This window comes from Tympanuchus pallidicinctus, unplaced genomic scaffold, assembly GCF_026119805.1.
Source record: "Tympanuchus pallidicinctus isolate F22 unplaced genomic scaffold, pur_lepc_1.0 scaffold14, whole genome shotgun sequence".
Classification (NCBI taxonomy): Eukaryota; Metazoa; Chordata; class Aves; order Galliformes; family Phasianidae; genus Tympanuchus; species Tympanuchus pallidicinctus.
The window spans coordinates 5,296,151-5,321,222 of record NW_026294659.1 but is presented as its reverse complement, the minus strand read 5'-3'; the positions used below and the strand labels follow the sequence as shown (position 1 = coordinate 5,321,222).

The following is a 25,072-nucleotide window of genomic DNA, read 5'->3' as shown; positions in this document are numbered from 1 at the left end:
TCATGAGTAGTGAATGCAAGCACTTAAAAAAAGCACCTCGTATAAGGTGTTTCCAAACTGAAAACCACCAAAGAAGTGTTCTCCAGAATTAGATATTGCAAGTTATTTGCTTTCTTTTGTGATAGAAACCATGAACCACCAAGCATGTGCCCATCCTTGACTAATTGAATTCAAAGCAGATAAAGTTTTTCTGTCAAGCAGCCCAAGGCAGTAAAATAAACGAAACAAGCTTACTCTTGCATGCTAACTTTATGAAAAAATATGTTAGGGCTTTATTTCTTCACAACTTTATTCATAGCTTTACCAAGCAAAATTCTTCATCTTTTAAACTCCCACAACACAGACGGCCTGAAAGCTTGAGGGAAGCCTTTCAAAGTCTGAGGCATGTGCTTTGTTGCATGCAAGTTAGAGCACTTGTAGAATCAATCTTTCACATTTAAGAACAATAGCAACAAAATTCCCTGTTCTGCTCAATAGTTAGAATCAATCTCAGTTAAAAAAAAAAAAAAAAAAAACAGTTAATCAGATATTCTTAACCAAGACACGCTGGCAAAGTGCAGAGCACTACAATATTATCTTCTGCTTCACGACTGCAACCCCTTCATCACCTCTTTCTAGACTGGTCTTTTTCAAGCACAATGAATATTCATTACCCTTCAAGAATATTGATCAAGTCTGCAAAGCTTTCACTGAATAGACTTTAAATATGTAAGCACAGCTTGTTTATTTTTCGCTTGTGAAACAGACCAAAGAAATTATTCATGGGAACAATTCTGAATATTTTGTGTAGCTCTCTAATGTGTTTTCACTCTTACACTACAAAAATTACAACCAGTTCATCTTTCCCCCCTCCCTTTTTTTTTTAATACTCATTAAAAACAACTTTTCTGTTATATTACAATGAATCAGCACTCCTCATCTCATTAGAATGGTTGTTGGGGCTACCTTCCCAGCTGGAAATGCACCATACTGGAGATGCAAATACTCTGACACTACCAAAACATCTGACCAACACAATACAAAAAGTCTCAAGACCTTATGAACCTGGTAATGGTACATATTTTTCCCAAGGTAAATACAATATAGCTAATTCAAAACTTTCCTTAGAGAACAGACAGAAATACACAGAGTCATTCTCACAGATTTTTTTAGTTAGAGGAGGTAAGTGCAAATCAGATTTCCAGCAAGAGGCACAGGGGGCTGCAGTGGTAAACTCCAGCCTGCTCAGACAAGCTCCTGACTGTTCCTGCAATGTGCTGAGTGTACTCCTCTGCTGCTGACCTGCATGGGAATGAAGGCTGCTCAGTATCAGCAGGATTGGGCCCCACTGTCTGGTTGTTTTTTGTTGGGGATTTTTTTTTTTTTTTTTGGAAGACTTTTACAGTAGTTGCTTAGGAATTTGTTCTGTAAGACTGCAGTGTGGCTGGAAAGTAACGAAAAATGGGCCAGAGAAATCAAGTATAACTGAGCAGACCACTTAACGGGAGAATCGGATGTTCCATGCACGCAGGGTACGAGGTGCCAAGAAGCTACTATGTACTCAGGGCTCAATAGCTTTTATTAAGGCAATAATAAAGTAAGCCTTGTTTGTCTCTGCAGCTGGCGAAGTCTCTCCAAGTCGTAGTTTCTACTCGAACCTCTCTTCTCCCAGCTTCCCTTCAGTAAAGGAATGACCGTTAACTAACCTTACTTAGACAAATGGCATTTTAGTCCTCAGTAATGAACTGAATCTATGTCAATAAATTTTTACACATAAAATACCATTAATGACACTGTCTGCTTATGACATTCAATACAGCAATTACTGCAAGAAACAACAGTGAAAACTGCCATTTGAAAAAAGCATATATGTAATATGCATTTACAAAAGGAAAGTTAAATTTTAATACATGCATTATACTTTGACTATTAAGACATATGCTGTTAATATAGCATTGACTACTGACTACCTTGGAATTAATCCACAGACCAATTTAGGACTTAGGTTTAAGTACAGATATGAAATGAATAATGCAAAGAAATGCAACCTTATTATAAACCACATGTGCACCTCCAGAATTTTGTAGGAATCTGCAGATTCTAGTAAGTGATGCTAATTGCAAAACAGTAAGAAATGCCATTTTGAAAGTAACATATTAATTGCAAATATTCTAGTTCATCTGTACTCAGTTTACAGCAGCCCAAATCTGTTTTGTTTGTAGTGCTGTTGTTCTGATGTTGCAGGTCAAAACCAGCACACAGCTGTTTAATATCTGAGGATTTTACTAAGTCATACAAGACTACACAAACAATGGGATATGTACTGAACCAGCCTCAAACAAATGACAAAAAAGGAAAACAATTACTTTTAATCCTGTTACAGATTAAGGGGCCATATTAAATAGTGAATTTCATAAGGAACATGACAAAATAGTGCTATGAAATATGCAAATCTACTATTCCAATTTTGGTTTTTTTTTTTTTATTCTTATGCTAAAGCATGGCTTCAGCTGTTTTAAAAGTATTTGCAAAACTGAATCAAATTCAATGGATAGTTTCTGCTTGTCAGATTTACAAGCCAGCTGAAGAAGTAAAAATCTCCTTTAACCTAAGAGAGAAGGATGGAGAGGATGGAACACACATGCACAGAGTTTATGAAGGAGATCTAGAAATAAACTTCAGGCTAAACACTAGCACTTTAAAAAGACTAGCCCACACGGCAGCACTGTTAAAGTTTTATTTAATATGTTCACAGATGGTTTTGCAGAGTTATGTAAACGGTAAAAGCACTTATTAATTATTACTCCTTTTCATCTTTTAATAGGAACCTAATTTCTTCCAGAGAGGCAATGATGGTTCTTCATTCAACTCACCTCACTTTATTTTACCAGTCCACAGGATACTCATCATGTAGTTGCCACAATCCCCATAAATTTCCTTCTTTTGGATCAGTGGGTTATTCCCAATTCTCACAGTAAATGTTAAAATATTTCCATTTTATTGGCTAATTTATTGCAATATGAGCAGAACTATAATTAGATCAAGTCATGAGGTATGGAAACCCTAATTTCTATACTCCACGCCATTGATGCATCTCAGAAAAGGTAATATCTAATTTGTGGATGTTCAGAGGCCCAAGCCATGGATTTCAATCCATCTGTATCTGATAGAGACCAGACCTCTCCTTGTGCAGAAGCAGAGAGGGGAAGCACTGGTGCTCCATCCTGCAAATGAACTTGTTTGCATGCCCAAGAAGCCAAACCATGGAAGTGGGAAGAGAAATGGATTTGCCCTTAGACCAAAATACAGATGTACATAGAGCTCGAAGTAACTGGCATAACCGAGATGTTCAGCAGTAATTATGAGGGCTGATCCAAAAGTACTACCTCCTGTTTTATGGTATCAGCCCATGACATTAGAGGTGGATGCTGGTGGTATGGCAGTAGAGGTTGAACCTTCCCATAAGTACTCCATTACATTTTGTTGCCATGAGACAGAAGGCAGAAGAGGGGCAGTCTATCACAATGGCATCTGACATGAAAGTGTGTATGAAGCACAGGCATGGAAATGAATTCTTCCATGATGAAGAAATGGCACCCCTTGACATTCACTGATGTTTGCTCAACACTGATGGAGACCAAATAGTGGATGTAAGTACAGTGAGTCGGTAAGCAGTATTTTTCAGCAGTGGTGACAGTGGATCATCTCAACTGGTGCAGATGTATTTGAGTGCAGCACACAGGCTCTTGTTCATTGCCGGTGAAAATGTACAAATAATCACAGTGGTGACCATGTTGAGAGTATTGTTTCATAGCTGAGAATTTCATCTATGAAATTGTTATTACGTTCTTTGTATCTGCTGTAGTTTCCACAGAAATAAACAGGAGGCATTACTTTTGAAGCAATCTACATACTGCTCAGCTACATTCATCCTGACCCACCACATGCACACACAGGTTGTTTGGGATTTTTTTTGTTTCTTATTATTGATTCTTCAGGTCACTCCAGTCTTTATTTTTATGAATTCCACAGAAGTGATTTCTGAGAGAGTCATGCAATAATTCTCTTGAGAATCTCATGCAAAAAAAAAAAACAAACATTGCACTTCATATCTGTGATACAAGTTAATTTTGTATTGTGTACAAACACGGTTTAAACTTCACTTCCTTGAGCAATATAGATCCTCACATCTTTGCAAACTAGAAAAGAAATACTGCGAAATTACACTCAATATTCTACATTATGTGTAGTTTGTTTCCTCCAGTGATATGAAAATGCGGAAGTTGTGTACCATAAAAATAGTCAAAATTGTGTGTACATGTCATTAATATAATAACTTTTATTAAATTAGTCAAATTAGGATAAAATTTAATAAACCTTCTTCTATACTTGTGTAACTTTTTTTCAGGTAGTGTCTGGGGCCGTACACATGGATATTAGTAGCAAGTGACAAATTATTTGTATCCAGAGGGAGGGAGAGAAGTCTTAAGCCTGAAAAACTACTGGTCTTCAATTTCTGGAAATGCTATTTCACCCCTGGCTGGCTTCTCCACACTCCTGCAATAGCAACCTGAGCACAAGCCTTCTTTCCCACTCTGCTTCCTCAGGCAATTATTACGGCTTGTGCCAGAATTAATATACCTTTGACTAGTTGATTAAATATGCATGAAATTAAAAAGAACAGGTTTTTTCTATATGCCCAGAATTGAGACAGGAAGGTTTGAAGGGTCTGTGAAGGTGCTTTCAGTTTAGATGCATCTAATTTAGCTCTCTGTCTGATGTGGATAAGATCATACTTTTTCTGGATTGCTTTTTTCCTGTATGTGCTTTTCCATCTTTCACATCAACAAAGAAAAATTGCACTACTTTAATGCAAAATGGGACTTGTTCCTATATTTTTAGTAATTTCTTCTTTAAAACTTTCTAATTTACTTCAATAAAGAATGCTACGTCAGTGCTCTCACTGCTGCACCATATACATACTAGGACAACCTTTCTGCTACTCTCTTTCTGTGGCAGATTGTAATTTGGGGGGTTTTTAATTCTAATTAATTATAGGATGTTAGGAGTAACTAGCTTGAAGCTTGTGACTTATAAATGGGGTAGAGCTGGTGATCTGTATTGCTTTTTAAACTAAATGTACATTATATCTTTGCATTCAGATACAGCCAGCTAGACTCCCTGACTGCACTAGCATGTAATACAATAAAGGCAGGTGGAAAGCTTGAGCACTGCATCTGCAGCCATCCTCATTGCTTTCCTAGCAGTACACTCCTCACCATGGAGTTGCTTTGGGTAAGCTTAGGCTCCTGGTGCCAATACTCAGGCGTGGTGCATGAGGCAGCAGCAGGTGGGTGGCAGAAAGGCTAGGAGAGCACATGATTGCACGCCCTCTGCCCTACAGACTCCCCAGCCAGTCAGCCAGTGTCCCACGTGGCCTGGCACACCAATATCCCCACACGTCATCCTGTTACACAACAAAACACTTTCATTTCTGCTGTGAGAACTCCAGTCTGGCAAGCCATAGCAATGCACTCACATGATGCCCAAAAAAAAAAAAAAAAACAACCCACAAAACCCAATAATAATGTCTTAGGCAACAGGAGTCTCACAGGATTCCCCCTTGGGGCTGCCTAATACAGCCAAGCCAGGGCATCTGCCCTCATGGCCAGGGAATGGTCCATGGCTCTGTTTCACTTGGCAACAAAGGCATGGGCATGTCTCTGGATGGCTTCTGACATCTTCCTAAAAAACAAAATTATCTGTTTTACTCCCACTCTTATTCCTGCACTTAAAAGCCCAACAATAAGAGCCTAACATAACTGGAAAATTTTAAATGCTGGTTTTGCCAATTGGAGACGCTGCAATCAAGGTGAGGTGAGGGGATCCTAAAGTAAGCACACTCTTGTCTAAATGATGCCACTGTCACTGACGATCCTACTTCACAATGGCTATGCTCTATTTTTACATCTTCAGTAATGGTTAATTGTATTTTAAGATGGAGAAGTTTTTAACTGACAACACAGTTTATGCTGAGGCCATGAGGCTGAAGAACCATGAATGAAATTAGGCTACTAAACATAATTTTCTTCACAAATACCTTATAAAAGCTAATTTTCATTATTACTAACTAACATTAGCCAAAACCTCATTTTCATACTTAAAATCAGTCTGATATTAAGCTCCACCATTCCATTATTTTTCTAGAATCACTTATTTCCAAAGTTAATACTCCTCCTATGCCAGCTGCATTATCACTGCATTTCTTCACCTTTTAATAATGAGCTATCAGAGCATTGGCTGTCCTACGCATGTCATGTGGTTTCAAGTCTGAAAGCAAATATCAAATTTTTCTTAGCTGCATTTGCAACTTGCGTTGGAATGCCAGATTTCCTGGCACAGTTTTACAGCTGAGAGGAGGGGGGTTTTAAATAGTATCTGATAACTATAGGAACCAATGAGGAATAGCCTCATTATGGTGGGATAAGACACGATCTACAAGGCTTTTGCTTTACACATCACTCTTTCTGGTGATAGTGGAATGTGCTCACATTCAGCAAGCAAACCTGACCTGCTCATTTTTACATACCTATGTATGAGTAGCTACCATGACATCCTGTATAATACATCTAGGAAACAGCACTGGAACCTTAGCCCTTCTGGTACCAGGATGAATTTTTAAGCAGGCTTAAGCTATGGACAATTAATGGAAAAAGAAAGACCACTGTTAAAAACCTTTACAAGAACAGAGAGAGCAACATTTTTGGCTACTGTTCAAACTCCAGACGGATTCTAAGCATTAAAGACATACTTAATTTAGAGTGATAAAGTGATATAGATTGGTCAGGGCAGTCACAGGCACCCTGTAAAGCTGAATGCTGCAATATGCCGGATGTTAGGAATGAGCATGGAATATGTGCAGTCTTCAGAATGACGTATCACTGAAGAGCTGCAAATTCAGCATCTGGATTTTTAGAAAAATATGTGGAAGAGCTCTGCATAAGGCATCTAGGGAGAGACCTATGCCAGCATAATACTGAGGACTTTGGCCAGTAACAGGCCTAGGCTCCAAAGGTTAAATCACAGCAAGTATAAAGAAGACTGCTTAGAGGCATATAAGGACTAGGAGGTGTAGCTAGACTGCAAAATTGTAGCTTGGTTACAGTGACAAACATCAGACAGGTTATGCCTAAGTACCTGTGAAGAAATTAACATGCATAAGAAAAGTCATTTCAATGAAAAGGCACTAAATCTGAGCTGTCCAAAAATAGTTTTGGTCATGGAAACAGAAAGCAGCATAGGAGAAGCCCAAAAGAAAACCGTTTTCAGAGAGAGTAATGACTGCATAACAGTAAGCACATAAATTCAGAACTGGAATACATACTGATGATGTTACATGAAACAATGCACAAAGTTTATGAAACTCTGTAAAATGGATCTTTAAAAAAAAAAAAAAAAAAAAAAGGAAAGAAAGAAAGAAGATTATTTGTTCCATGAATCATTCTTCTGCTGAACAATTTTACTACATTTTATGTAAAAATTAATATGGCACCAGGAATGTATATCTATAAATTCACGTGGTGGTTAGCATATGTTCCATCAGTGTCCTATCTCACACGGAAGTAACTAGGCAGAAAAAAGAAGTTAAATATACCTCATATGTGATTTATGTTAATTCATACTAGGAAAAGAAAACTGTAAAATCTTTTTTAAGATTTATAATTTATTTTTTTTTTAAGACTTTGAATAGCCTTTTTCTGACTCAGCTTTACTATGCAAACACCCATCATTCAGAAGACATCTTTTTACAAATTTCTTTCAGTACCTCCTGTCTAGTTTGAGTCTGGCTGTTGGAGGACAATTTATAGGTCAATGCATTTTTCAGAAGTAGACACGATGATCTATGAGCAATACTTCTAACTCAATTCATTTTTTCAGACTGATATAGGTATTAATGGTGATATACTCAGACTGTCATAAGGTGTTCCATTTGATACGACATGATCTTCTAATTATTAAGAAAGTAAAATGACACAAAGCCTCAATTAAAAACGAAAATTCTTCAATTCAAAATGATTAAAACTTATTTAAAAGTGCTTCTTAAAAAAGTGCTAAAAGTCTAATTCAAACTTAGCACTCATTTTATTTAAATACCCTGAATACTGTGTAATTATGTTCCCTCAGTGACAGTTTATTTTTCTGTTTTCTGAAGTTAAAATGCTGGAATTTCATTGATGGGCAAAAGATCTAGTTCACAGAATTCTGAAAGGTGCACAGAAATTTGTGCAGAAATTTCCACATCTGTTCAGAGCTGGTGTGACTTGGAGCAAGTTGGTGTTGGCAACCTCCACTATCAATACAAGCTGGGGAACGTAAGGATGAAGCACAGCCCTGTGAAAAGGACCTGGGGGTACTGGTGGATGGGAAGCTGGACATGAGCCAGCAATGTGCTCTCGCAGCCCAAAAAGCCAACTATATGCTGGGCTGCATCAAAAGAAGCATGGACACCAGGTTAAGGGAGGTGATCCTGACCCTCTACTCTGTGCTGGTGAGGCCTCATCTGGAGTATTGCATCTAGGTGTGGAGTACAGGAGAGACATGGACCTGTGGAGTGCATCCAGAGGAAGACCACAAAAGTGATCCAAGGAATGGAACACCTCTCCTACAAGGACAGGCTGAGAGAGCTGGGGCTGTTCAACCCACAGAAGAGAAGGCTGCAAGGTGACCTGAGTGGCTTTTCAGAGTCTGCTGTGATAGGATAAGAGGAAATGGTTTCCAACTAAAAGAAGGGAGACTCAGACCGCGTATCAGGGAAATGTTTTTTAAGATAAGGGTAGTAAAGGATAGGAACAAGTTGCCTAGGTATGTAGTTGATGCCCCATCTCTGGAGACTTTCAAGGCGAGGCTGAATCAGGCCTCTGGCAATCTGATCTAGCTGTGCACATCCCTGTTCAATGCAAGAGGGACCAGGTGGCCTTTACAGGTCCCTTCCAACTCAAACAATACTATCATTCAGTGATTTTATGAAGTTATCTATCGGGATAGCCAAATCAAAACCAGACTGCTGTTTCCTTTCTCTTAGATGGCTTCTGCAAGTGGTCTAGCATCATGGAAGCTTATGCTTTTCAAGCAGAATGACCTTACCATTTTTGAGAATTGGCTGGTATGAGATTAAGCCTGAGTTGCCTTTATATAGCCTTCCTCAATCATCCAAGCAGACTAAAAGGCAGTGAACTCCAACCCCTCTTTATTCAAATCCCCTTTCTGCTGTGACACCTATGAGAAAATTGAGAAGGAAGTGGTTGCTGACAACTGCTGTCAACAGTTTTGCCAAGATGGTTTTGTTACTGAATGTTCTCCCCAGCTGTTTCCATGCAATTTCTGTCTCCTGTAAGATGTATATAAAGGTCTTGAGTACGTGCAGTGCAGAGGGAATGGGCAACCATTCTGTTATGGGCAATCCTGTAATAGAAAGAAATAATAATTCCTCCAATGACATGAAAATCCCTATTCCCATCCAAACACTAACCACAATGCCTACCTCTTCCCACAGAGACACAGACGCTAATTCTAACAGGACGTGTTACAAGCTTTTTTTTTTTTCCCCACAACACCACCATAAAAGATGTCTAAGGATATCAGCAGATACCTTTTGTCCATGTAAAGTCACTACATGGAGTTACGTTTCCAGAGCATATAAAAACAACTCTCATGGAGAAAGTCCAGCTTGGCCTTTAAAGGCAATAACACTCTTACTTGAAATCTGCTGAACAAAGTGCTAAATACATTTCAGTTTTCCTGGAAATGGGAAATATGGCCATGGCAAATTTTGTTTTCCACTCAAATTGTTTCAACAAACCTTTGTTTCTCTGGCCCTTATTGGGCAGGACAATTTGTGGGAAAGAGTGTACAGGACCAAGGAGGCTTGTAGACCATTCCCGAAGCACAGCTGCCCCAGAGGGATGTCTCAGACAAGAGCTGGGCTAGAGGCACATCTGCCTCTCCTATTCCAGTGGTGAGCACAGAGGCAAAGGGAGCCCTGAGAGCTTTGCTTTGTCCTGACCTGTCTCCACAACACCCTATTGACAGGTGTTTGGATTCTAGGGCTTTCCAAAGGACAATAACACCAGAGGTATGAGCATTTTCTGAACACAGGAAGAGCCTGACTTAGATCCCAGCTGCAAGGCTAGCAGACAGCTAATGCACTCTGAGGAGTTAAATAACTGTTTATAAACATGCATTTCTTATTCAATCAGATTACCCCTCTCCATTTCACTCTTCCCTTTCACGTGTGCATGAATTCTACAATGTAATAATTAGAAAGCACCATCTGCATAACAAAATCCCCAGGAACAACTGCAGAGCCTATGATTATTAGCTCAAATTCCCAAGGAGTATAACACACAGTAATGTTTTCCTGAACGAAACCCATCCATCTTCTCATATAGAAGTCTGTCTTGTGCTCTCCTCATATCACAAAACAGTCTCCTATCGTATCTTAACATTTCACAGTCTTTAATGCATTTATTCCCCTAGGAGACCTGTAAGGTGTAAAGTGCTGTCACCCCATTATGCTCACAGGAGCCGAAGCCAGGTAACATGCTTGTATAGTCAAGCAGGAATCACTCAAGGCAGCTTCCTCCTATTGTTTCCAGACCACGTACACTGCCCAGTATTAGCTCAGCATTGGCTTCTGGTAGGTAATGAGGCTATGAGCTACTTGGCCATGATCTGCTCTCCAACTACCGTTAGACCTTAGAGCAGGCCAACACATCATCCCCCTTCTCAGCCAGCTCACCCCCAAAAACTGCCATGTAGAAACAGCCCCCCTAGCCAAGCCCATTGTTCATTTGGCAAATGTTACACCAAGGCTTAACTCTGGCCTAGAAGTCAGATGTGTATTCCTATAGGTGCTATCATGCAACCCGAAGTCACAACAGAGGCCACTGGACACCCAGATTTCTCAGATCCACAATCATTAAAAGCCTTTCAATATCCATCCAAGCATAGCTCTCCCCATGGCAGCTAGCTATTACACATATATGTGGTACCTGAAGACAATGGGGAGGCAGCACTCCTTGACCACAGGGAACCTGTGGCTTTCCAAGCACCCATACTCAACATGCCACTTGGCTATGTGTAGGGGCACCTGGTGCTCCCCTGCCAGCCTGGCACTGACTGTGCTTAATCAGCCTCTGGAATAAGGCTGAGCTTCATCAAAGCCAACCTCCTGATCTAACTGCAGAGCTACACTTACTTCATCTGGATGGGATACAGCTAATTTTCTGTCTGGTTAATGAAAGAGCAGAAACAATACATGACTTTACAACTGTATCTCTGAATAATGAAAACAATCATTGCTAGTGACCAATGTCAGTGACAGTGCCTCCACTGACAAGAGTTAAATTCCACACAGCTAAACATAACTGATGTATTTCCATATCTCAGCACTTGAAATATGGGATTGTTTGAAGGTGTGTACTCCACTATAACTTTGTTTTCACGTTTAGTGGTCACTGTAACTGAGGTGCAGGAGGCCACAGAAAGTGAAGGCCCCATTTGATCATGAAACTGATGAAACAGTTCTTGTTTCATTCATGCGCTCTGGACAGTGGTCACCTTAGAAGCTGTCCGCTATACATGCCACATAACACCAGTAGGCTATTTTACCAAACACCAACAAAACCTGCTGAAAATCATGACTAGCGTCAAACACCAACAACCGAACGTGACTTCAGCTTCTACATACCAAACTTCCACTTGGGTCCAGCAAACCAAATTTTATGGAACCCCAGAGAATTTACACAATTTTGGTAATGAATACAGTAAAGGTAGCCTCTTTCATGGGGGAAAAATATGTTACTGGAACACAGAGTTACTCTACTATTTTTTCTCTATTCTGAAATCTCCTAAGAAGAAAAAAAAAAAAAAAAAAAAAAAACAAGAAAAAAAACCTTCCTCTTTAAGCTAAAAATATCATGCCAATTTGGTAGAAAAAGGAATACAAGACAGTGCTATAGGAAATTGCCTCTAGTTGCAAATTCAGATATCCTCATTCATCACAATAAAGCATAAGCATAGAAGTTTATTTGAAAGCAGTGTGAAAATTTAAAATCACAGAACCAAAAGTAATAAAAGTACTGAAGACCTACAATTCCCGTAAAACAAACAATAAATTCATTTCTATGTTTCAAATTGCACTGATACAGCCCGACATATTCTGTAGTATATTATATTTACTCTTAAGCTTTTGCATTGAGATTTTGTTACTAGATAAACTGCATTGGTTTTCACAGTCTTTCTCAATGTGGTACTAAGCACAACAAAATATGTGGTAAAATCTTGACTCCTACTGTAACTTAAGCCTATCAACACAGCAAGTAGTTCTTGGCAATCTCTAAGATATACTGTCCACAGAGTCCTCTGTTTTACAGAACAGAATCTCTCTGTACTATTAACTGAGGACTAATACAAAGCCAACAGCCTATGCTGCACATGTCAAGATACTATAATTCAGATGACTGGTAGCCTCTAGACTGCTAGAAGTTTTGAACCAGCTCATGTAGTAATGCACGAAGGCTCTTGGATGGAAAAAAAATGTCTGAACCAGGTACACACACAAGACTTTGTGCAGAAGGTCTTGATATCGCAATGTCCGGTTCAGGGCTCTTGAATGCCGTGAATACACGTGGTTAAATACTGTAACTAAACACCTTTCCACAGTGTAAATACTGACAAAAATAATGGTAAAGGTCATGAGAAAATGGCGTTATGGTTGTTTTATCCAATATTGAAATGCTTTAATAATAAAAGATATGCATGTTTATGTATATACCTGTTTATATAGTTGCATGTATATAAACATCAGTATTATTTGAAAGACATCAAAATAATTATAGACTAAAACTATAAGATTCATTTTAATGGTAGGCAATTAAGATGGCTGGCAAGCTTTATTTACACATTTCCTGTTCTTTTATATACTTAAAGAAACATCAAAGGTCTTTAACAAGAAAATTATATTCTCCCAGCCATAAAGTATACTCTTCTGATTGCATTACAGTGGCTATAGAATACAACTTCTTTGCTTGCTGACAATGGGTTTTGCTATGTTAATTAAATAAGTAATGCGTCTGTGATCTTTGTTCATCAAAATTAATGCAATAATATCTATGCTGAAGGCTCACATTGGACTCGATCTGGAAAGCCAAATGAAACAGCTTCACTAGAGTTACCCTGAACTTACTCTTGATACAACACAGAGCTCTGACAGGAATTTCTGTGTGAAATCAGTTTACCCTTGCGTCGCTAGTTATTATTCCTCATCAGCAAACACAAGTGTCTTCAGAGGAGAGAGCCATGCTCCATATTAGACTACACTACAGAGAACAAGTTGTAAGGTACCGGAGCCTGTGGGTGATGGAGAACACGCAGAGGCATTACCACTGCACTCTTGGGCTTGGCCAGGAGCACAAACCATCGGCTGAAAGCAGGCCAAAAAACTGGCACTGAGTACAGCTTATCATATCTGGTAGCAGGACTTAAACCAAATGATAGAGATTTGCTGTGTAAAAGATCTGCCAGCCTCTGGGATTATCTCCTTCAGATGTGGCAACTGACCTGCTCCAGCGTTCCCTCCTCAAGAGTTCATCTGTACAAACATCATACTGTAAGTTTACAGAATCCTGCAGGCAAATGCACTGCAAGAACAGCAAGAAACTTGCTGCTATAGTTTCAAGATTGCCCAGTCAAATTTAGCGTACACTGCTGCCAAAAGCAGTCTGTCTTGCAAATCCCTGAGCATTGGATAAGGAATTCATGAGCAGGAGCAAACAGCAGAAAGATCTGTGATTATTAATATTATTGTTCTTTTAACAAGGTGGGATACAGATGAAACATGGGAAGAAGGAAAACCACAAGCTACCTTTGATTTATTAATATAGCCATGCTCTACACAGAATTAATTTAGGCAATATGAAAAAAAAAAAAAAAAAAGATGATGAATACTGAGGTAACCTTAAATTAAAAAGACTGAGTGGTATTTAGGAAACAGGCAAATGACCCAGCCATCCCCAGCAGTATGACTCATAGTACTATTTTCATATTTGTATTATTTATCTAAAGACCTTAGCTGAGTCCTTTTTTGCAAAGAACTTGCATTAAGTACTCAGAAATTATCTTCTCTTTCCTAATTTATTTTCTTCAGAAAAGATGTCTTCATTAAAATCTTATATGTAAAATGCCATCTTTTAATTCAATATAACCCTCCCAAAATTTAAGTATTTAATATGAAAAATATTGAAAGAAATTACATTAAAATAAACTAGCAACATGGAAATTGCTTTGGGGGATGGGGGAATGGAGCGAAGAGAACACATACTTTTCATTATTTTTAAGGAGTGGCAGAAAAGTGAATTTCCATTGGTGTGGGGGAAGAAAATGACATTATCTTTCTCTCTAACCCTACTCCACATACTCTAAAACAGAAATCTTAAATAAAGATTATAAACAGCTGAAACAGTTAAAAAGGCAAGAGGATAGGCGTTTTTATCTTCCAGATGTTAGAGACAGGAAACTGAGACAAGAGCAAATGCTTACAGAGAAGTAATACTTGGAAGTGATGTGGAATGCTTTCAGGCCTTTGAGGTCCAAAATAAACCTTATTAAATAGCAGCAGACCTGGAAAATTCATAAAGTAAAGCAGTAACTGAAATTAGATGTTATTCATCTCTAATTTTATTTGTATTTGTCATATGCTGAATTATTTAATATTCACTGCTAAGGACTTGTTCTTTGTCTTCCTATAGAAAGCTCTCAGAAAGGAAAAAAATAATTGTAGACACATCTAAGATCCGTAAGTTAGCTTCCTACTCTAAGTCACTTCTGGAGGCAAATATCCTTGAAAAAGGCCTCAAGTTATGTCAGCCTTTGTGAAAACCCTTTAACTACCTAACCTAATTATTTCTACTATTTTTGAATGAAATCTGGCAAAACTCATTTTAGGTTGCCCAAGAAATAAAGGCCATACATAACATTTGTTATTATGGAAGTTTTAGGTACTAAGTACTATTATAGAAGGACACAATCCAGACAATATACTAATTAAAGAGGTCCCTTGAAAGTGAATAGCTAGAAATAGATGTATGGTATCTGTCCATTGAGCCATGTGATTGTCCTTTAATAGAGCATAAAAAGCATAAAGAAATAATACAAAGGAGGATATATTAATCTAACTAAAGATTAAAACATATTTGTAATTTTATTAATCCACTGAATTTTTGTAGCAAACTAGCTCATGTTATATACTCCATATAGTTTAGCAACTATTTTTTAAATGTTTTATAGAATCATAGAATCACCAGGGTTGGAAAAGACCTCCAAGATCATCCAGTCCAACCATTTACCTATCACCACTATTTCCCACTAAACCATGTATCTCAATACACCTAAATGTTTCGTGAACTCCAGGGTCAGTGACTCCACCACCTCCCTCAGTCCATTCCAGCATCTGACCCCTCTCTTGGAGAAGAAGTATTTCCTAACATCCAACCTGAATCTCCCATGGCACAACTTGAGGCCCCTCCAGTCCTACTGCTAGTAACATGAGCTGACCCCCACCTCACCACAACCTCTTTTTAAATAGTTGTAGAGGCCACCTGATTTTTACCGTCAAAGTAATTGAAAACATCAGAGATAAGAGATAACCTTTCAGCTTTACAGAATCCAGACATTAATTTCTACAACAAATTAAAGATATATGAAGGTTGCATATTTTTCAATGATGGAAATTGATGAGACTGGCAATGCTGTCAATAATGTTTATTGATTTCTGTTCAAGTTTACAATATTTCCTTTTAATTGTATTGGCCATCAGAAAAACAACATGTAAGAGAACTCTAGGTATCTTTCAATAACCTTCAGATTTATTTACTGCGTGCTTTGTTCTCCCATATCATGTTTTGCTTATTTTTCTGAATAATAAAAAACTTCCATTTCTTTCCTTAAGAGCTTACTGGATTAGGAGCGACCAAAAGTAGACACATTATTCATATTGAATATGAGATTTATCAGTGAAGTGTTATGCAAGAAATACTAAATAATGATTTACATTTTTTTTATAATACAGTTTTCTTCTGATATGAACTGAGCAAATATTCTGGTTAAGATTTTCTATAATATCGGGCAGGAGATTTTCAATAGTAACCACTGCTCAGTTGGAAACACACTAGAAACCTTCAGATTTTAACTTCCAAAGAGTTGTCATGTATTTTTACAAAATTACAAAAGATGCCATATAGCCCCTCACTGGTGATCTCTGATAATTCTTTTAAACTGTATTTCAGTTTTGGCATTCCAAAATATGCCTGTGTTGTCTTCAAGTAAGCTACACTCACAGATCACATAAAAATATATTTATATTGAAACAACCCATGAAAACAGCTATCATCTCATGTTACATTTGAATCATGATATGTTTTCTACATCAGCATAAAAAATAACTGGAATACCTTCTCCTTGTGGCTTGCTGTGTATGCATGTGAGTAAATGCATATGTATGAATATGCAGTCATACACAGGTGCATGCATTTATTTGTACCTAACTAAATATTCTGTATACGCACCATACGAACCTGACAAACTGGAGTAAGAATACCAACTTCAGCAATGGGACCCCACAAACAACACTTTATAGAAAGTTGACAGTCAAACCTTCTCTGTTTTGTACATGTAATAAACGTGTAGATCTTACTGACAGATATGTAGACTTGCAAAAAGAAAATGCCATGCATTTCCAGTTATGTCATTTTTAAACTGAGCAAAGGTAAGATTTTCTGCAAAAAAAAAAAAAAAAAGAAAAGAAAAAATCTTAATAAGCCCAAACTTGAGAGGAAACAGCCAGAAAGCACTGAAGAGAAGTTGAAGATGCAGGAATGCCAAGGTGCTATACGGTAACAGCTGTGCTCTGCTCCCATCCTGAAATTCTGTGCACTGAACTGTAACCTGACAGATACAGGGCTAAAACTGTTGCCAGGGATCAGTGCCACACGAAAGCATCCTGGCCAAACACATCCTCTTCTGACACAGTGGCTCCGTCCCAAGGTTTTCATCATACTGAGAGATCTTAGTGTAGAAATTATCCTTGAGGCATATGATCCACTGAGCTCAGAGTCAAATCCAGCACTGACGCACTGCCAAATGGATGGTGGCATGGACAAAGGCAGGCACAGACACCTTACAGCATTTAGGCATCGCAATTCACAGTCTGAGGCAATTGGTCTGGGAATCCAGACAGGTCACTAGCATATAAACTCATTCCTAACCTCACCAGAAGCCTTTCCATGTGCGTTATAATGATGTACGTTACTATGACCTCACTTTCCTTGAAGCAGTCTAAACTTTTGCTGGGACTGAGTTTGCTGCAATTGTCACTAATAGTCCAAGCACACATATTAAGAGGACCTTAACAAGAGAAAAGAGATACTGAGGTTTTACTAACTTTTATATTAAGAGTGTTGTGATTTTTTCCGCAGGAAACTGGAGTGATTTGTGCTTTGTCAGAAGAAAAATTTGGTGCATGTAAAATATCTGTCTTTTCTAAAACGGCCAATAGGAAATTTTCTCTTTCTTGGTCTTTCTACTTCTCTTTCTCTTTATTATTTTAAAGAGAACTACCTCAGTTTACCTCAAGCGAGAAATCAGGATCTCATCACACAACTAAAATAATGCATGAAAGAAAAGACGATGGACCTTATATTGAAGAGAGTATTACCAAACAATTAGAAAGAATAGTGGGAGTCAGGAACTGAAATAACTTTGAGCCTCTCAGCCTCATTAGTGAAGAAAGGACAAATATATATATCTCATCTCTTCAAAGACAGGAGCTACACAGTGACAACATACTTATACATTTTCCTGCCCCTTGATTATACCTTTCTGTTAGTTTCTATCTTCCTCCTCTTTTATAACTCAACATTCATTGAGGCTCAATGGAGGTCCTAGACCATGATAGACTAGGGAACAGAAAAATTTCCTAATAGCACCAGCCATCCAGTCACCAAGTATCACTACCCCTCGTTTGCCTGCTGGTTGTACAGACTGTATAGGTCTTCCTGATGCATAAATTAGATTTCTGTGTTTCTTTTTAGAACTTACACTGAGCACTTCCTAAATTACACCCAAAACCAAAAATTATGTAGGAATATTTACTATACAGGCAGAAATTTTTTTTTCATTTTCTCCTTTCATCCACTTACATGCCCAATCAAAAACCCAGATGAAGAATTACTGAAGTTGGTGTCATGACCATTAAAGGACTATTGTATGCCTGTGTGCTGTTCTTATAAACATGAAAATCCTAAGCGCAGAAGATTGTAAGACTGATGTCCTTGGCTCATTTTTCAGACCTAGTTATTCAGGCATAAATAGCGTGCTATAAAGCACCATGAAATGACCTAGGAATACCTTTAACACACAGGTACAGTGAGACCTAGAAAAAGAAGAGTACCCAACAAGGAACCAGATTTCCTCAGTCTTGCATAGACTTGGCAAATAGAACAAGATTTTCCCCTTTTGCAATACAATGGAGTTCCACATGTGAATCCCTTAAGCCAACATGGCAAGTTTGAATATTATAATTAATAAAACACAATCTTTCATCCTCCCCATCCCCCAAAAAAGAAGCTTTCGTCCAAGTGGGAATTAATTTTAAGCTATCACAAATAAAACTCATTGCTGCATTTGAGCTGTTTTTCTTTAAAGAATATGAAAACAGAATAAAAGTATATGATAAATGACAGGCTAAATGATGCCACCTGGTCCATCACAGAATCACAGAATCACAGAATCACCCGGGTTGGAAGGGACCTCAAGGATCATGTAGTTCCAACCCCCCTGCCTAGCAGGGCCACCAAACATACACATTCAGATCAGGTTGCCCAGGACCCCGTCCAACCTGGCCTTGAACACGTCCATCAACTCATATATACCTATATTTAAAAATAAAACAAGCATACACTTGAATTGATAGAGCACAATGGCTGCTTTGGTGCTTCTGAAAGTGCACATGTAAGAACTTAAAGAAACGCAAGGATTACTGACCCATCAGGCCATACCCATAACCCAAAACAGCCAATACGGGCTTTACTGTAAATTCTTCTTATTTTATGCAGTCTTGACACTACGGATGGAACAGATAGAGGTTTATAATAGAAATGCTGATACAACCTTATCTATAGCTGTGCAAATTGTGCTGCTATAATTAAACTTAACAACTTGAACGTCACTAGATACGTTGGTAGTTTTTTAATCATATTAATCAGAGCTTCAATGTTTCAATTGCCATATATTATCATGTAGTGTGCACTATAAAAACAAGAAGACTCCTAACCCCTACAGGTTTTTGCTGTTGCAAAACATCAAGGTATATCTAAACACTTCTTTGTACATGCAAAAACACCAAATGAGAATCTGTTATCAATTTTTTTTTTTTGCTTTGCTTCCCAGAACATGAGTTTGATGTAATGGCCACAGAACATATGCTGAATCCTTTACAAGAATATCACTGGAAAGGAAAAGGAGCTTCATTAACATCTGCCCCATGTGCTTCAGTTTTTCATATCAGCAGAAAAACAAGTCTACTGCCTTCAGTGACAGCAGCAGGCAGAAGCCCCCTCTTTCAGAGGGAGGCAATGGAATGATCTTCAAAAGGTGACTTCCCAGAGCTACCAAGGAGTGCGCAGCCAAACTCTCACTGCTTTTGGTGGTCTGAGATTTGGAATTTGGGAATGACTTCTGTAAATATTTTTTGATTTATCTGAGGGATTTACAGTTTTACTTCAGTAATGAGAAGTTTCCTCTTGAAGAAGCTATACTGAATGCAAATTGAATGGATACTGCAACCTTTTATTTTTACTAACTCTTGCTAACTACAATGATGAAATTAATCTATAGATAAAACTTGGTTGCTTACCACTCTCCATCACCCTAGATTGGTAATTCTTGCATCCAGCACATCAGATCATACAAACATATCTGATTATATATTCCCACACTGTTAATGCCTCCTTTTTTGCATCCCAGGTTTTCCAGACAACTGGGCTGTCCTTAAGAAGAGCAGCACAGGCACGTAGCACATCTACCACAACAAGGCCTGTCAGGAATTAATGGGAAAGAGCGTTCCTGTAACCATGTGTGACAGAGCAGGGTGTGCTATGGACATTTCTGAAAATTACAAGAGATGTAGCAATGCATAGGAGTTGCCAACACCATAGTGTTATTCTGACCCCTGAAGGATGGAAACAGAGTTAGCTTCATAGCCATTTTTTCCAATTTACTCACTACACTCTATGGACGTCAAACTCTAAACACCATTAGCTGGATTTATTAGTGCTTGCCCAGACTTATCCTCAAGAAATATGAAAATAGACATAAACTATTGCTAACGCAACTTTAAAATACTGATGTTTTCAGGGAAGCTCTGGGAAAAAAAATGATTTTTCAGGCTACTGCCATGGTAAAATTACTGCAAGTTTGATAGTGCATTAGATGTGATAAAGAATAGGTATGTAGAGATCATGTTTATCAAGAGATGCAAAATCCACTCTGCCCTCACCTCTTTGTAAGTGAAAAGATGTTTAGAGAAATTTTGCTAGAACGAATCCAGAGTGAAGTGGGAAGGACATAGGCCAGCGATGATAAGAACACTTATTTCAGCTGTGTTAAGATTTCATCAGGCTTACATTTTTCAGAAAATGCATCCACAGGGCCTCAGCAGTGCTTTTGCAAGCTTATCTGTCCTCAAGGAGTACTTTTTTTTTCCCCCCCAGAACAGATGAACAGATAGAAATAGCGACGCATGATTCTAAAATGGATATTAAAATAAAGGCTATCCTGATACTGCTCTCTTTGTGAATAATTCACTCACAAAGCCCACCCGAGTTATACCAATGGGATTCTCACAGCACCTCTGCTTTTCACCTTCTTACTCCTGAGATGCCCACGTTCCCGGATGCCCATTCTCCAGCTCTAACCCAAGGACCACCCTTCAGGTTATAATGTCAGTGTAACAGGTAGGTTAGGCTCTTACACCTGCCAACACTTCCCAAAGCCGGTCGCCCAGCAGCACCTTGCTGCTGATGCTGCGCCCCGAGCGAGCCGAGGTCCCTACTGCGCACCTGCCCACAGGGAAGCAGCACGGCTCTGCCTTGCGGAGCCTACGGAGGTGGGTGAGGGGGAAGGGAGAGGAAGCTCAGCTGGATTTCGGCTACCTTCCTCTCCCCCTCTGCTGTCGCCGCGCTCCGGAGGCGCTGCTGTGACCTTGCGGTGAGCGGGCGGCGGGCTCCGTCCCGCGGGGTTCCCCGGGATCCCGAGGAGGCGGCGGAGAGCTCCGCCCGGCACGGCACGGCCGGCAGCGAGCGGGGATCTCCCCTGCTCCGCCGGGTCCCCGCCACAAAGTTCCTCCAAGTGATCGATTGGCGGTGCGAGCACCTCCTCGCACTATCGGCGACTGACGCCACTGATGTAATCAAGTTACATAATCACCGTCTTTTTTTCTTTCTCTCTTTTTTTTTTTTTTTTTTTTCCTCCACAAACCCATCCATCTTCCTACGGGAAGATCTGCATATCTTCGCCCATCCATTATGCATGAAGCCACGGGCAGCACAGAAGGGTATAGATCTCCGCGCACACTATGGAACTTTGGCGCTGCGGTGCCTTGCACTGTGCAGCGCCATCGCTACCCTTTCCTTCAGCCTTCCCCCATCCCCTCTTTCAGAACCGATTTTGCAGAGAACGAGCGAGGTGCGTCGCTTTATGTCCTTACAGGCTGAAGTGCTTCCCTTGTGCTCTCAGCCGCTTGTTCCTCTCCTTTCCTCGCTCACACCACAGCCAACAGAGGAATGACTCCCACGCAGCCCCCAGCACAGATGCACGAAGCACCGCAGATAGCATCTCTGTTTGCAAATCTGCAACTCCCGTGCACGTGGTCTGAGGTTCCCGCAGGTGAGTTATTGGGTGGAAAAAAAAAAAAAAAAACACCGTACAGGAGCAGGTGGAAGGGAGATTTCCAGCCTAGTGACACTTAGGACGAGGTTGTTGTGTTGTTGCTGTGGTTTTTTTTTCCCCTCATCGCCTCCTAGTTCACAGTTTCCTTGCAGGATGCACGAGAGCGATGGCAATCCCCCACCACCGCCAGTGCCATTAACCCCCTTAGCACCACAGCAGCGAGCCGCGGATCACAGCGATCGCCACCTTAAAGTTTAACAACTTGAGAGCCGGGATTCGCTGCCTCCATTGCAGCAGAATGCCGGAGTTGGAGACACTTGTTTTAAGCGGCGGGTGGGAGCCGGCTCAGGATTTAATGCATTCCGCCACCGAGAGCTTCGTTACAATTACATCCCCTCCTCAGTCAAAAATATTAAAGGGGGGGTGGGGGGAAAGAAAGAAAAAAAAAAAAAAAAAAAGGGAAAAATTGAAGCCCAGAAGGTGAGGGAAGGAAGGCAGAAGGGGATTTTTCCCATATCTGATTGATGGCAAAAAGCTCTCCCCGGAATCCCGCTGCAGTCATTGCCGCCGTTAGCCGAATCCCCCCGCCCCGGGCTAATGCAGCACGCACTGAAGTGCCCACCGCAGCCCCACGCCGCCAAGTTCAGCATTGCCGCGCTCTCTTAATGACCTTACCCGCAGGAGACCTCCTCGCTGTCCCTCCGGTGCGATCCGGTCACAACGCTGCGCTCCCGGCCGGAGAAGCCCCGCGTTCAGTCCCGGGGCTGCGCTCGCCACGAGTGCCGGGGACACGGCGCCCGGCCATCCGCCGTCGCCAGTTCCGCCGCGGGCGCAGGTAATTCCATACAGACTCCGGCGCCCCCCTCCCGCCCTCCCCCCCGAGTCGCCCCTTCCTTCCTACTTCACAAAGTGCCCGCGCCTCCGGCGGGAGGTACCATCCAGGTGCGGCGGGGGGAGGAGGGGCGGCCGGCCTGGGGGCAGCTCCGCGTCCGAGGGCCGGGGCCGAGCTGCGCGCACCGAGTACCGGGAGAGGCGGCCCGACGGGGCTTCCTGCTGCGGGGGGTGCCGGGGGAGGGCGCTTCCCGGATCCTCACCGCCGTGCCAACGGGGGAGGGGGAGTGGAGGGAAAAGAAAAATCTCCAGAGGGAAAAGAAGAAAGGAAAAAATCGGTTGTCCTCTTGCCCCGAACGATCTCAATCCCCGGCGGAGGTCCCAAGTGATCAGCAGTGCGAGGAGGAGATCCCGATGGGTAGCCACAATCCACCCAAAAATATCCTAAGGAGCAGAAAAGGAAGAGAGGGAGAAAGGCGAGAGAAACTGCAGTGCACGAACGATCCCAGTGCTTCTACACGAGCGCCGCGTTGGATTGAATGCGCTCCGTTGCGAGCCGGGAAGGAGGGACTGCTGCTGCCACCCCATGGCCGCTCCGACACTCGCCGCGCCTCCAGCAGCACTTTGGGAGGCCGATTTCTTTCTTCTTTCTTTCTTTCTTTCTTTCTTTCTTTTTTTAAATTTTTAAATTATTTTTTTTTTCTTTCTGGGAGGTGGGTGGCGAAGGAGGGTCCTTCCGAGGGCTCACGAGAAACTCCCGGCAGCGGCCCCGCACCTCCCCCCGGGCTGCGGGCGCTGCACTTTCCCCTCTAGCGGGTGGCCCCCGGCCCCGCGCGGGCAGCGGGACAGCCGCGGCTCCCTCCCCCGCCCGTCGGCTTCCGAAGCGAAGTGTTGTTTCGGAGGAGATGATACATTATCTATTCTTGGATATTTTTTTTTTTTTTTACTTTTTTTTTTTTTTTACTTTTTTTTTTTTTTTTTTAAGGCAAACTGTGGGCCTCGCTGTTGCCATGGGATCTTCTTTGTGCGAACTCTCTGAACTGTGTGGGAACAGTTTTATTTCCTTCCCTTCAGATTCCTCTTTTTTTTTTTTTTTTTTCCTTCTTCTCCGCCGTAACTCTTCTGAAGATATGCATCAAAATGTAACTGCGTTGTTGCCAATTAACAGCAGCTGCAAGGTGCATCTAATTAGGGATGTTAATTACTTCACAAAATAAATAGTGATTTGCAGATGTTTATAGCACTAAACAAGTGCACTATAGAACATAACTCTGTGTAATACTGTTGTTCCCCCAATAAATCTGACCAAATTTCTGCACCATCCTGCTGGGAATTAGGCGTTCCCTTTTCCATAACACTAACCCTGCAAGTGCACGCTCACAGGAAGAGATGCGCAGAGCTGCCCAAATGGAGATACATCATAGGATCATAGAATCATAGAACAACTCAAGTTGGAAGAGACCTCAAAGCCCACCCCTCCCCAAACCCTGCCGTGGACAGGGCTGCCCCCCACCAGCTCATGCTGCCCAGGCCCCCCTCCAACCTGGCCTTGAGCTCTCCAGGGATGGGACACCCACGACTTTTCCAGGCAGCCCCTGCCAGTGCCTCACCACCCTCTCAGTGAAAAACTTCCTTCTGACATCTAACCTAAATCTCCCCTCTTTTCATTTAAAACCATTCCCCTTTGTCCTATCACTGTTAACCCATCTTAAAAGTTGATTTCTCTACTGTTTATAAGCTTACTTTAAATACTGGAAGGCTGCAATGAGGTCTCCCCAGAGCCTTCTCTTCTCCAAGCTGAACAAGCTCAGCTTCCTCATCCTCTCTTTAGAAGAAATGTGCTACAGCTCTCTGATCATCTTTGTGCCTCTCCCCTGGATGCATTCCAAAAGCTCCACTTCTTTTCCAAGGTGCAGGATCCAGACCTGGACTCACTACTCTAGATGGGTCCTCTCTAGGGCAGCATAGAAGGGATCAATCACCCTCCTCACACTGCCAGGCTCAGATGGTTTGGTCAGGGGCATTTCATCTTCCTTCAACCCACTATGTATGCTGGGAGGGTGGATTAGCAGGAAATACCTGAGGTAAACATGTACACATACATCTTTAAGTGCTAGTTTCCAAAGCGTGGACAAAGGGATGAGGGATGATTCTGTTATCAGAGAGTCAAACACTTACGCCACAGGGAAAAATCCAAAATACTATACTTTTTAAACCTCCAATATCCTACAAGACAAGAGAGAAAAAGAAGAAAAGCAAC

The 25,072-nt window shown here is 40.9% G+C and overlaps 1 protein-coding gene across 1 annotated transcript in view; it reads right to left on the bottom strand.

Annotated features, from left to right (window-relative positions):
* The window catches only part of IL1RAPL1 (interleukin 1 receptor accessory protein like 1), a 685,271-nt gene extending 662,439 nt beyond the window's left edge, over nt 1-22,832 (bottom strand). The window contains exon 1 of the mRNA XM_052674171.1: nt 22,657-22,832. The gene's annotated coding sequence lies outside the window, so the exon portion shown is untranslated. The remainder of the gene's footprint in view (nt 1-22,656) is intronic.
* Between the last annotated feature and the right edge of the window lie 2,240 nt (nt 22,833-25,072).